The following is a 12,146-nucleotide window of genomic DNA, read 5'->3' as shown; positions in this document are numbered from 1 at the left end:
CTTGTTCAACCACTTACCAGAGGGAACAAGATACCTCTTTTTTCAAAAATCATCATCAAAGAGCTGGAAGAAAGGGTAAAGTGCTACGACCCGGATTCGAACAAGCGTCGCTGCGGCCACAACACAGAGTACTAACCACTACACAATTACAGCTGTTAACTAATCCCTAAAATAAAAATTTAAAAAATGCATGTTCCAGTTACTTGATATTTATTTTAAATGCAAAAAAAAGCCTCCTTAAGAAATGGCACTGAATTTTGTTTCAGTTCAACTAACGAAAACCAACAAGCTAGCCAGGGGTTGAACCTAGAATCTGCTGATTCTTAGTCAGACGCGTCATCCATTGCGCCACTAGCCCTACATAAAGAATAGTATTACGGTAGTACAGCTTGTATATTGTACACATCTTACGCCAAAGGAACACACAGTTTACATTAGGCTTACTACCAAAACAGGGCTTTACTGACTGCTTATGTTGGACTTTAAAATCTAGTGACCTTTGATTTGTTGCAGCCTGGGCCTTCACCAGCTCTACCTGTTGCAGCTAACCTCCACTAAAAATTGAAGCAAAATGCTTCTGGCAAAATTCTGGGGAGCATCCAAGTTGAATCTCTGTCTGGACTGGAGCCTGCTATGCCTCAGACTGGAAGTCTCTCCAGAGAGTGGTGAGGACGGCGGAAAAGATCATCAGGACTCCTCTTCCTCCTGTCCAGGAGATCACAAAAGGCCGGTGCTTGACCAGGGCTCAGAAAATCTGCAAAGACTCCTCCCACCCCCATCAAGGACTGTTTTCACTGCTGATCTCTAGGAAGAGTTTCCGCAGCCTCCGTAGCAGAACCTCCAGGTTCTATAACAGCATCTTCCCTCAGGCCGTAAGACTCTTGAACGCATTATAATTAAATTATCTCCTCAACTCCCCCCAAAATGGATTAACTCGCTGGAATAAAAAAGACAATATAACATAAATCCATAAACCTGGATGCATATGAAAAAGTGCAATGTATTTATCTGTACAGTAATCTATTTATTTATATCTGCACCTTATTGCTTTTTTTTTCATCCTTCACTACCAAGAGCTAATGCAACGGAATTCCGTTCTTATTTGTACTGTAAAGTTCAAATTTGAATGACAATAAAAAGGAAGTCTAAGTCTAATCCAACTCAGAGTTGGCAACTTCGGGAGAGGAGCTTCTTTTTCGATCAAAACGTTCTTTGTTGATGACGATGTAAAACTGGCCTAACTGTCAAAAATGAGCTTTGGACTCAAGCAATTGGCGAGCTTGAGCTTTGACAGTTCCCAGAATGTCACTGAACATGCTGACTAATTCACCTTTAACTGATATTGACAATATTGCTGTTCTCTCAGATGTTGGGCAAATCAGCATTAATAAGGGCCTGGGTAGCTCAGTCGGGAGAGCGTCAGACTTTTTAACTGAGAGTCCAGGGTTCAAGTCCCATTTCAGGCAACTGATGCTAACCTCCTTACACTTCTCCAAAGACACCCCTTTGCCACACTGCAAGAGTCATTGTAACCTTTATTTCAACTGTATTTATAGTTTTCAACAGCGATTGTTTTTTCTTTATTTCATTTGAAAAACTGAAATCCAAAAACATCCCACACATCCACTTAAGCTCTGGTGGGAGAGCATTAAAATGTGATCATCTGAAGGTTTAACCTCAATACCTTAAACATAAATTGTTAGACAGTGTATCTGTATGAAAGTTGTGGTTAATCTTTTGCTGTAGGTGTGTTGGATGCACCCTCACATCACACAGAGCCCAGCTTTATTACTCCCAGTTTCAAGTTATACAGTCCAAGAAATACCCCTAAGGCAACAAATTTGTGTTTGAAACAGCCCAATGTAAGGGTCAGTTAAAGACCAAACATTGGCTTAAGGAACAATACACTGCTAAACCACGTAATGGTTGTACAAATTGAAAATGGAGGAAAGGTTTGAAACAACTGTTGCTAGGATTCCACCAGCAAGGCTGGCAGGTCAGGGAGACCATTTCAATATTATAAGAGCCACAGAAGGCTTATTAGTAATAAGAATTGATTGAGAAGTTCACAGTTACGCTGAAACCCGGGGTCGAACCAGGGACCTTCAGATCTTCAGTCTGATGCTTTCCCAACCGAGCTACTTCAGCTATATGAATGACTTTTGGGTTCACATATCCAAATGTAACCAAGGTCTGCCCTATTGGTGACTTTTGAGGGGTGGAAAGAGGCCTTTCCAAGGGTTCTCAAAGCCTAGTCTAAAGAATGTATTACACTCCATGACTGAGAAATTCAGGGTCTCTAAAAAATGTACCAAAATGCTTCTGAAGAATGTTTTACTATCATGATTTTTATGATTATTGCAAACATTCGGCAGATTTTTCAGAAATTTTCAAAAGTTCTTAGGGGGCTAATAATTAAGTCTCCAGGTGTAAAAGAACTATGCTTAAAAAAAGACAGTTTAAAGGGTAAAGTGCCATGACCCGGGTTTGAACCGGGGTTGCTGCGGCCACAACACAGAGTACTAACCACTATACGATCACGGTTGTACCTACCCTCTCTGATTGATAATGTGTTTGCTCCCCTGATGTCTAATGTTAAACGATCTATTAAAGCGACATTCTGTTTGAACGACATCATGGAACTGAATCTCATTCAGTGTGCTAATACCTAATGTTATGGCAACATTTCTGTCTCATCCAACAAATAAAGTCAATGGACGTCCTCCTTCATCCAGGTCATTGTATTCTCAGGTCATGAAATGGATTTAAAACTGGATTGTTCAGTTTGTCCTAGATGACGTTTCGCTCCTTATACAAGCAGGCTTCATGCTGGCATGGCTTGTCAGTAATTAAAGTGGCCTACATGTTTTTCTAGACCTCTCCATTAATTCCATATATTCATACAGCTGTTGTGGTGGTGTTAACATACAAGTCATTGTCCAAGAATCTCTTTAAAACCTGAGTTACATGGACTTGGTGAGTGTCACTGTCAGGTGAATAAATCAATACATCCCCAAGGTAGATATTCAGAAAATGGTCCAGGAAGTCTCTTAGAACTTCATTGCTAATGGCTTGGAAAACAGCGGGAACTTTGGTGAGTCCAAGGGCATGACCCTTTATTCATAGTGGCCGCTGTGTGTGTTGAATCCGGTCTTCCACTCATCTCCCTCTCTAATTCAAACCAGATGGAAAGCGTTGCGTAGATCCAGTTTGGTGAATATTTTGACCTGTTGAAGTTGGTCGAAGACAGAAGACATGAGGAGAAGAGGGTAACGGTTCTTTATGGTAATGTAATTCAGTGGGCTGTAATTAATGCAGGATTTTAATGACCCGTCTTTATTCTTCACAAAGAAGTACCTTGCTTCTGCTGACGATGATGACGGGCGAATCAAGCCAGCTTCTTGTGATGCAGATATGTAATCGTTCATGGCAGCCCTTTCTGGATCAGAGACGGAGTACAGACGACCCTTGGGAATAGTGGTACCGGGAAGCAGGTCGATGGCACAGTTGTAGGATTGGTGGGGCGGAAGTAACAGGGCTTTTGTCTTGCTGAAGACTTGTCGCAGGTGGTGATAACAAGAAGGAACAGACTTCAGGTCCGGAAATTTAGAGTCTGTGGCAGGATTGGCAGAAGTAGGATTCATTTCCTTGACACGTTTTTCCTGGACAGTAGAAAAATCACAGTTCCTGGTGCCTTCCCTTCCCCATTCACTGATCTTCCCTGTTTTCCAGTTAACCCAACGATTATGCTGGTACAGCCATGGATGCCCCAGGATCAGCGAAAGGGAGGGTTAAGTAATTAAGTACGGACAAATCTTTTCCTGATGGCAATCAATGTTCATTTGGACCGGTTAACTGGTGTGTGAGATAGTGAAAAGCTCCTTACCGTTGAAAGACCTCGCCCTAATGGTTTTAGCTAGCGGTTCTGACTTGAGTCCTAGTTTCTTAGCTAAACCCCAGTCCATCAGACTCTCGTCTTCCCCAGAGTCTATTAAACTCTAGATCTGTGGCCGTGAGATGCGTTATCGTGACCTTAGTGAGAGTGCGTGGCATCTGAGGTACCGCCGGAACGTGACTTGCCACCTGGGATCCCTTGGTTGGACATGAAATGACCTAGTAAAAACATCTCCCCTCCATCAGCTACTTGCGTCGCTCCTCTGGGGTCAGTTGGGCTCTCTTTAGCTGCATGGGCTCCTCCCTCAGGTCAGTGCGGAGGTGAGGACATAGCTCCGGGGGTGAACGCTGAGTGGTCGCCCCGCTAGGTGCGAAAGGATGGGTGGTTCTTCCTGCCGCAGCCGGTCCTCCTCCTCGCTATCGTTTGAGCTGGGCTAGTCGGTTGTCCATCCGGATGGCGAGTGCGATGAGGGCATCTAGGTTGTCTGGTAGGTTGGGGATGGTGTGGCGAAGTTGGTAGAGTGGCCTTGCCAGCAATCTGAGGGATACTGGTTCAATCCCAACCTTCTACCATCCTAGTCATGTCCATTGTGTCCTTGGGCAAGACACTTCACCCTTGCTCCTGATGGGTCCTGGTGAGCGCCTTGCATAGCAGCTCCTACTGTCAGTGTGTGAGTGAATGGGCGAATGTGGAAATACTATCAAAGCGCTGTGAGCTCCTTAAAAAGGGGTAGAAAAGCACTAGACAAGTGCAACCCATTTATCATTTACCATTTTGGTCCAAGGGAGCAAGGAGGCCCTGATTGGAAGCTCCGAGTCCCTTCAGAAAGACTTCATAGAGGGCTCTGTCTTCCCACCCGCTTTCTGCTGCTAGCATGCGGATGCGGGTGGCGTAGTCGCACACAGAGCCGCTACCCTGCTTTAAATTGCTTAGCTCTTGTGCCTTCTCTGCTGGAGGACACCGGGTCAAAAGTTTTAGTTAAAGTAGCTTGAAAGTCTGTGAATGAGTGGCAGAGTGAAGAGTTCCGCCCCCACTCGGCAGAAGCCCAAAATCTGTACTTGATACACTAGAGTAACAAAAGATACAGTGGTTGGTTAATTGATTGATTGTTCAACCTTGAGCAGTGACCACAGTATCCCCTCTGAAAATTGTGATGCGTGGACCCGGATATACTGCACAGTCCTACAGATATTATAATACTTAACTACCGCTTATTGCATTCCTCGAAATTAGGATGCATAACAAGTTTTCAAAAAGGAAAAATTGTTTACTAGAGTCAGTGACTAAAATTCTGTATTGCGGGTTAATTTGAAACCAAGAATATATGTAAAAGATAAGATGGGATTTTAACCTTTTCTTACTGACACATTTGTCAACATTTAATCTTGTTAAGTCCACAGTGTCGGTACCTTTACTGTTGGAAGTTCAGTTCTGTGAAAGAAACAAACACCTCTCCTTTGGGGTGCATTAGTTCTATTTGACAAGGACAAATTATTTTCGTCTCAGAAAACAGACAAGTTTCTCACCAGGAAAACATCCATCCATCCATTTTCTACTGCTTGTCCGTAAGCGATGGTATTTAACTCTACGTCTCTATAAAGCTAGGGAGCATATACAATTAGCAGAGTGGCGCAGCAGAAGAGTGCTGCCCCCATAATCCCGAGGTTGATAGATCGAATCTATCCTCTATCTCGAGTGTTTAAGGTAAAAGGAATCCGCGAGGTTCCACTTACACTGTTGGTTTTCACGTCATGATAAGAACACCCATTGTGCAGACTTCACGCCGAAGAACAGTTAAACAATTTTCCTGTTGCCTTTTTTGAAAATGTCAATGTTAATGCTTTGCATCCAATGAGCATAAACATGAGATGGGAAATAAATTATAAATTGAATGCTCCCAGACAGGGTAGACAGTCCGGGAATTGAACCCGGGCCACAGCAGTGAGAGCGCCAAATCCTATCCACTGGACCACCACGGAGATGACAACTATCCCAGGGAGATGACAATTAACCCAGACACTTGCCCTCTGCCTGCCTTTTTGACGGATGCACGAAGCCCCCACACCATGTCAGTTGTACAAAGTCAGAAATGTGTTTTGCAAAAGTCTTTGAGAGGGAACTTTTGTGTCTTAGGAAATTCCTGCAGGAATATGGACTAAGACTTGGAAAAAGTATACAATTCTAACAAGAGCGAACAGACGTTCCTTTCTCATGTCCTCTTTTGACTCCTTGGTGTAGTCTGTGTTGAGGTTGAGGTTGTTGTTTCCACACAATGTCACCAGACAGGCCATCTCCCTCCTGCAAGTCGCTCCGTGCCGACCAGCGATACGTCACTGCGGTGTGATCCGAATACAGGAACAAATACAAGTGGCCTGAATGTCTACGGTAGGGGTGCAGATTTTCAGAAGACAGGTTGACAAAAACATACATATCCACCTTACAACCATACCAAGTCAATGAAACAAAACTGTCCTTTGCTATATTAAATAATTGATGTTGAAGATGATTACATTTTTGCTTCTGGCACAGATGCCATGGACCTTTCTGAATTCACTTAACTTTTGGAAAGTCTACCTTTTTCACTATCATGGGGTTTCATCCTTATAACTGTGAGGGAAAGTCAGACCAACCTTTCACTTATTTTATGTTGTATTTGGACTGCTGCACACATCCTCACCCCGGGTTGTGTTCTTTTTGATCACATTCCTAACGTAAAAAACTCTCAAGCTAATGTTTTGGCCTGATTTCCACAAGTTTTCCAGAGCATTCCAAACGAGGACCACGTTAGATCTAATTGCTTAGGTCAGGAAAGAAACAAGGTGGTTACCAGAACAGAAATGGCTGTGGTGGGATTTGAACCCACGCCTCCTGAAAGATTGGAGCCTAAAGCCTGCGCCTTAGACCAGTCAGCCACACAACCACCATAAATGTGCTTTAGATTATCAATTTATCGGCATTATGAGACGGCAAATGTATGACATTGCATCACTTTGGTTGTGGCGTGGCAGGGATAGGCTTGGATCGTTTACTTGTCCTGTAAAAAACACTGGCAACTACAGTCCTCGTTAGTATAGTGGACAGTATCCCCGCCTGTCATGCGGAAGACCAGGGTTCGATTCCCTGACGGGGAGGAGGTTTTGGCTCCTCTTATTTTCATTAGTAAAAATCTTCTTTAACCTTGAACTGTATCCCTCTCTGAAAATTGTATCAATCAATCAATCAATTTTTATTTATATAGCCCTAAATCACAGGTGTCTCAAAGGCCTGCACAAGCCAAACCGACATCCGCGGTACAGAGCCCACATGCGGGCAAGGAAAAACTCACCCCAGTGGGATGTCGGTGACAGTGACTATAAGAAACCTTGGAGAGGACCGCATATGTGGGCAACCACCCCCACCCCCTCCACCCTCCCCAGGGGAGGCCAAAAGCAATGGATGTCGAGCGGGTCTAACATGATATAATGAAATTCCAGTCCATAGTGGATCCAACATAACAGTGAGAGTCCAGTCCATAGTGGATCCAATATAGTAGCGAGAGTCCTGTAATGTTGTATTGCTTGGACCCAAATATACTGCACAGTCCTACAGATATTAAAGCACTTTACTACAGTTTTTTGCATTCCTCGAAATTAGGATGCATAACAAATTATCAAAAAGGGAAAATTGTTTATTGGAGTTAGTGACTCAAATTCAGTGTTGCGGATAAATGGTCCCTAGTGTGTGAATGTGAGGCTGCAAGAAGAAGTTGTATTGTGTACTTTGGGGCTGAACGTTTCCTTGACCTGAAGCTGGTTGGGACATGGAGTGAGGAGAGATGGTCTTCCATTTTCAAGCACACTAGTACGGTAGGAAGTCACAGCTGCCGCTTTGTGGGCTGACCCGAGACACACGTCCCCTACAACAACCCAGCCAAGATCCAGTCGTTGGGCGAAAGGGGCACTATGAGGACCGTTACGCTGCTCTCTGACTTTATGGACTTGAAGGACGTCGCGTCCAAGATGTATTAGTATCTGGGCTTCAGGGTCCAGACGTGGAATCATGTTAGCGATGGACTTCAAGTGGTTGTGGTGTCGTGCGACCTCTGGAGTTGGGATCTCGGCCCGGCCGTCTGGCATGTGGCTACATTCTATGAGAGTTGGAAGCACAACACTGTTTTTTCCATCCAGAGACTCTGTGATGAATCCAGGGGTTCTCCTTCCGGATGTCTCAGTGACTCCTGCACATGTCCGGAGAGTGTAAGGTGAGTCTGAACCTTTGATTTGGAAGAGGTCAAAGAATTCAGACCTTGCCAGGGATCTGTTGCTCTGGTCATCTAGGAGGATGTAGACGTTAGTAGCTCTGTCTGGGTGTGTTTTGGGATAAACTTTAACAAGGCATATCTTGGAACAGGACCGGAGGCTTTGCCCTTTGCCGCAGACTTCTGTACATTTTGAGGTGACTCCTGGCCCAGGCGCTTTCTCTTCACTCTCCCCGCCATACTGTGAGGGGGGGTCCTTGTTTTCTTTATCCCACGGTGGAGGTCCAGGATGAAGTGCAGCTATATGATCGTCGCTCTCACATTCGCTACACTTGAGAGCAGTCTTACAGTTCCTCGCCAGGTGGGTCGTGGAGGAGCAACACTTGAAGCAGACCCCATTGTCTTTCAGAGAGGCTCTGCGCTCTTCAAGTGGTTTGCTTCGAAAACCACAGCACTTCTTCAGAGGATGGGGTTTCTGATGTATGGGACATTGTCTCCCGACATCTTCGAGCTTGTAACCTGAACTTAACATTTGAGAAGTTGGGTTGTTTCCTTCGACGTCTGTCTTGTGGGTAGATACTTGTCGTTTAGCGTATCTTGCCCCTCTTTCGAACTGTTCATGCTTTGGGGAATGATTAGATGTTTTCAACGGGTTTATTGTGAGGGAAAAACTGGGGTCGTTTCTTCTACGTGCTTCGCTGCAGATGAAGTCAGTGAAGTAGGCAAAAGGGGGAAAGGAAACATTGTACTGCTCCTTGTATTGAGAACCCTTAGCCAACCATTTCTCTTGAAGACCATGTGGCAGCTTTTCAACAATTGGGTTCACACCCCTAGCTGTGTCCAGGTACGAGAGGCCTTGCAGGTAGCCTTCAGACTTAGCAGCGTTTAACTCTGTCACCAGGTCACCTAGTTCCCTTAGTTTTGTGGGTTCTTTGTTGGACAGCTTCGGGAAATCCTCTAGTCTTTTAAAGAGGGCTCTCTCGATCACCTCCGGGGAGCCGTAGCACTCTTCAAGGCGTTCCCAGACAAGTTGAAGACCTACAGCAGGGTTGGCCACATGGACGGAGCGAATCCTTCTGACATGTTCCGAGGACTCTCTTCCTAGCCACTTTGTTAAAAGGTTGAGTTCCTCACTGGTACTTAAGTTGAGTTCTCTAGTAGCGTTGATGTAAGAGGACTTCCAAGCCCAATAGTTTTCCGGGTGGTCGTTGAACTGGGTGAGAACGGAGCTCACAAGCTCCCGGCGCACAAAATATCTTGCAATGTCACTCATGGCAGTCATGTCTTTTGGATTTGACTGCAGTGGGGTTCTGAGAGGAGGATAATATGACTGGACAGGTGAGAACTGACGGGGTGGGACCGTATCAGGGATCTGTCGATGTACTGCAGGCACTGACCTTGTGGGTTGCTGTGTAGCAGCTGATGTTGGTCTCCCAGTTTGTTGTGTAGGAGCAGTAATTGTCAACTCTTCGGGTAGTGGAGCTGCAGCTGGCAGTTGTGGAGGTTGTGGAGTATATGTTTCAAGTGCAGGAGGCTCTCCATAGCTAGGTTGACGCTTTGTGTGTTGTTCAACATAGTCGTGTGTGCGTTGGTTGCAATCGCTAGCCAATCCAAAGTGGCTCATTCTACTTCCTTCGCGGCTCTCAAGTTCAGCTGCTTCTTCGAGGAATTGTGTTTCAGCTAATGCTGCTGCTATCTCCTTTTCATGCTGCAGTGTTGATAACTCGGCTGCTATTCTGGCCTCTTTAGCCTTAATTCTGCTTCTCGGTGTCCATAGGCAGCGCGTGCGCGCGCTGCTTCCAGTTTAGCATGGGCCTTGATAGCAGCTCTGCTAGTTGAGGAAAGACTGGATCCTGTAGTCGTATTGGAATGCTGGGAGGCAGCGTCGTGTCCACGGTCTCGTTCCGTGCTGGCCACGTCACCGCTGCCGATGTCTCCGCTTGTCTCAGCGTTGTCCATTTTGTTTGCTTCTGTTGTTGAAGTGCCCACCGTGAAGCTTGTCTTTTTACTATTCCGTCCTACGTGTCTGTGTCCGTGACGTAAACAAGTTGACAGATAGTTAACATGAAGATCCCAAGGAAATGGAAGAAAGAGTCCAGGCCTTTTATCTTTAAGACGCTTTAGTGGTTTTCACAGAGAATGCACTTTTCCTTTCTTCTTCTCTAATTGGTCATTTCTTTCTTTGTTTTCTCTTTTTCTTGTATTGATTTTGTTTTTGTTTTGGTTATCTTTTTTGTTTGTAAAACTGTATAAAGTGACACATAATATATGCCAAATAAACACTACTAAGTAACAACATGTCCATACATTTTTGCTGCATAACATGTTTTCACACACACACAGCCCATACAATAGCATGTAAACAGTGCTCATAAATGTATGTAAATAGTCCTAACACTCAAAGCCACACATTAATAAGATGTACATATGGAATGCTTATAAACACAGGATAATATACATTATATACTGAAGAGGAGAGACACAAACATTGCACCCTCCTTTAGAGGAATGAGCTAGGGAGCAAAGAAGCTAAATGCTAAGTAGCAACAAGCTAAAACAGGAGAACAAGCTATCTTCACACAGTACTATTTTTTTACATTTACACGCACACACAACGTCTTCATGCTACTCATAAAACAGACACAAGACTTACAGACAATGTTTCCAAGGCACTTCGTGGAAGAAACAACAAACTTTAAGCGCTGAATCACGTAAATACGTCTCGTGTGTATACAAGTGAGCGTCAGACTGTCACACGCAAACCAGAGGAAGGAGCAACTCGCCTTCAAAATAAAGGTCCCTTCTTAATACCGAATAATGTTACATCACAGCGCCGCTGTAGTGGCTGCTGGTGGCAGGAGCTCTGTGCTCTTGTTTCATCCTTTTGTGTTCCTGCTGTTTCCCTCTTGTTTTCATGTGGGTTTTTTTTGCCTTTTGGTTGTGGACCCTTTGGGACTGTGTGACAAGGGGCGGGACTTTCGTGACTTCTGCGGTGCTTTTTGTGAACTTCTGGATCTGCCTACCGGAGACCAGCTGCTGGGTCTCTGCCACACCAGAGTCCATTTGGAGAGACTGGAGGAGATGCGGATGAAGAGACAGGGTTGCGGAGCTGGTGCTGAGCACTGGGACGGACAAACTTTACAGTGTCTTGGCTGAATGAGCAGGTATCGGACACGTCGGTCTCCTTGCACGCATCCTCACTCATCCATGCGGACTGGATACTGGCTCAGAGTTGCAGGATTAAAAGATTAGCAGAAGTACATTACAGTGACATATGTGAGTTCACATAGTTGAAATCTATGTTTTATTAATAACATATATTATGTTCTATTGTTTCTCTCCGGCTGCTCTGGCTTCTGCACCGCCACAGACATGTGCCTGGAGGTAGGTTGATTGGCAACACTAAAGTGTCCTGAGTGGGTGAAAGTTGTCTGTTTTGGCCTTGTGATTAGGCGGCGTTCCACCAGAGTGCAGCTGGGATAGGCTCCAGCCCCACTGCAACGCTGAGAGGGACAATTGGTAGAAAATGTATATATATATATATATATATATATATATATATATATATATATATATATATATATATATATATATATATATATATATATATATACTGTATATATATATATATATATATATATATATATATATTGTATATACATATTCATGTCATATGAAATACATATTTAATTATTTATTCAAGGATAAAATTGTCTCGTTTATTTGTTAGCTTAGCTCTGTAGTTAGCTTAGCTTGTTAGATGCTAACAGAAGACACAGAAGTTATCAACACATTGCTGAGTACAGATCAATTTTCAGAGTAGAATGTTGTGATTGTGTGAAAATCTCTACATCACAAATGTTGAGAGCGTTGGTGGATCAGCGACTAACTGCTGCCGTTGAAGAAATATTTGTAGTGTTAGAAAAAAAAAAAAGACAGCAGAATACTAGGCAAAACTTTCTGAAACAAAAAAGGAGAACAATCGACTCCTGGACACTGTTTTCAAGAAACATC

General features: G+C 44.1%; 1 non-coding gene across 1 annotated transcript; it reads right to left on the bottom strand.

Moving 5' to 3' along the window:
* Window positions 1–2,075: 2,075 nt before the first annotated feature.
* On the bottom strand, window positions 2,076–2,148 carry trnaf-gaa (transfer RNA phenylalanine (anticodon GAA)). The gene has a single exon. It is a non-coding gene; the product is annotated as a tRNA-Phe (tRNA).
* Window positions 2,149–12,146: the final 9,998 nt, after the last annotated feature.

Source organism: Nerophis ophidion, linkage group LG28, assembly GCF_033978795.1.
Source record: "Nerophis ophidion isolate RoL-2023_Sa linkage group LG28, RoL_Noph_v1.0, whole genome shotgun sequence".
Taxonomy (NCBI): domain Eukaryota; kingdom Metazoa; phylum Chordata; class Actinopteri; order Syngnathiformes; family Syngnathidae; genus Nerophis; species Nerophis ophidion.
The sequence above is the reverse complement of the archived record's forward strand: the minus strand, read 5'-3'. Positions and strand labels throughout refer to the sequence as shown.